This window comes from Mauremys reevesii, linkage group 13, assembly GCF_016161935.1.
Source record: "Mauremys reevesii isolate NIE-2019 linkage group 13, ASM1616193v1, whole genome shotgun sequence".
Lineage (NCBI taxonomy): Eukaryota > Metazoa > Chordata > Testudines > Geoemydidae > Mauremys > Mauremys reevesii.
In genome coordinates this window covers 2,890,044-2,892,307 of record NC_052635.1, presented here as the reverse complement: position 1 = coordinate 2,892,307, position 2,264 = coordinate 2,890,044, and the positions used below count along the sequence as shown (strand labels likewise).

The following is a 2,264-nucleotide window of genomic DNA, read 5'->3' as shown; positions in this document are numbered from 1 at the left end:
CCAGACAGTAAAACAGAAGGTTTATTAGATGACGGGAACACAGTTTAAACAGAGCTTGTAGGTACAGAAAACAGAACCCCTCTGTCAGGTCCATCTTGGGGGGTGGGGAGCCCAGAACCAAATTCTGGGTCTCTCCCCATTTCCCCAGCCAGCTCCAAACTGACACTCCCTCCTCTGGCCTCTGTGTCTCTTCCGGACAAGGAGGCCACCTGATCTTTTCCCCCAGCACCTTCAGTTGGCATCTTGCAGGGGAAACTGAGGCACCCACACAGTATTCAGAGAAAATATTAAGGACATTCCCACTTCATCACAACAGGTGCAACAAATACTGTATATTGAAGTAGGCAAGTGCTGCTTCTGACTTTCCAATTTTAATTGACCTTTGTAATCTTGTGGCACTGATGCATTGTAGCTTCATTTTATATCGGCTTACAGGGCGGGAGCCAGGGCTGGCTCCAGACCCCAGAGCGCCAAGCAGGCGCGTGGGGCGGCATTGTCCTGGCAGGGTGGCATTTGGCTCCGGCGGACCTTCCGCAGTCATGCCTGCGGGAGGTCCACCGGAGCCCCGGGAGGAGCAGACCTGCCGCAGGCATGACTGCGGAGGGTGCGCTGGTCCCGCGGCTCGGACGGAGCTCCCGCAGGCATGACTGCGGAGGGTGCGCCGGTCCCGCGGCTCGGACGGAGCTCCCGCAGGCATGACTGTGGATGCTCCACTGGAGCCACAGGACCACGGGACCGTCCGCAGGCACTTCTGCCCTGGCCGCGGGACCGGGGAAGGGCGTCGCAAGCGGCGCGGCGCACCGCCCTGCTTGGGGCAGCGGAATTTCTAGAGCCGCCCCTGGCGGGAGTGGGGGGGCACCACCATTTTGGGCCCCACCAAAAATTATACAAACCTGCCGCCTATGCCAGCTAACTGCCTGCCCGGCTACGTACCTGTGCATCCTATGAATAGCCAATCAACGGGCGTCAATTATCAATAACTGCTGAGTTTGGGAAGCATCGGGGGAAGTGTTTGGGGCTTTGAAACAGGGAAAGGTACCGAATAAGAACAACTGAAGTTCCTGGGCCCGAAATTCGACTTCTTCAGAGCGTCCTTTGGCTACACGAGTGAATGAATTGACACCAGAAACTGATGGGAGATACAGCGGTGAGGTGTGAGAGTTCCAGTCACTATGGAGTTTTCTATTTTCCTCCTCTGCCGCAATTGGCAAAGTGTGTGTGTGTGTAACACACTCTGTCCAGTGTCGGCACAGAGAGGCAGTTCCCCCCCACCCCGTCCTTTTTATCATCTCTCTCTCTCTTTCTCTCTCTCTACTTCCTGGGGCGCTCCCACCTTATGCAAATCCCCGCTCCGGGCTCTGTGTTGAAGTAGCAGCCCCGGGGCGCCCAGACCCACAGTCCCCAGGCCCTGAGCTGCCCCTTGCGAGCTCTGTGTTGTCCCCACCTAGCGCACAATGGACTCTCTGCTCCTCCCGCTGCTCCTCCTGGCTCTGGCCCTGGGTGAGTGTTGGCGGGAGGCTGCGGGAGGCGGCGCTGACTAGGGGGGAAGGTGGGTGTGAATCTGACCGATCCCAGCTTTTCCCAGGTGTCCTGTCCCAGCTCTGGCTCCAGGAGTCCGGCCCGGGGGTGCTGAAGCCCGGAGAGACACTCACACTCACCTGCACTTGCACCGGGGGCACGGTCACCAGCAGCTACTGGTGGAACTAGATACACCAGGCCCCGGGCCAGGGGCTGAAGTGGATGGGATACTGGACCGGGAGCACGAGTTACAACCCATCTCTCCAAGGCCGAATCACCATCTCCGTGGATTCCTCCAACACCAAATATTATCTGCGGCTGAGCTCGCTGACAGCTGCAGACACCGGCACCTATTACTGCGCCAGAGACACAGTGACACAGAGCAGAGCAGGGACCCTACAAAAAGGGGAAGTGGATTTTAAACAGAGCAGTGAAGCCAGTTCAGCCGGGAGTGCTGGGTGCTGACCCGTCCCCTGCACACAGACTCTGTGTGTCCGTGTGTGCCTATATGTATGTATGTCTGTGTGTGTGTGTGTGTCTTTCTGTCAGAGTGTGTGTATCTGTGTGTGTGTGTGTCTGTGCGTGTACTTGTATGTGTGTATCTGTGTGTGTGTGTGTGTCTCTTTCTCTCTTTCTCTCAGAGAGTGTGTGTGTGTCTGTTTGTCTTTTTGTCTGTGTATCTCTGTGTGTGTATCTGTGTTTTCCTTTTGGGATCATATTGGCTGATGTTCTCCCAGAAGAACATT

The 2,264-nt window shown here is 56.5% G+C and overlaps 1 pseudogene; it reads left to right on the top strand.

Moving 5' to 3' along the window:
- Positions 1–1,415: 1,415 nt before the first annotated feature.
- On the top strand, positions 1,416–1,986 carry LOC120380453 (annotated as a pseudogene).
- The last annotated feature ends 278 nt before the right edge of the window (positions 1,987–2,264 follow it).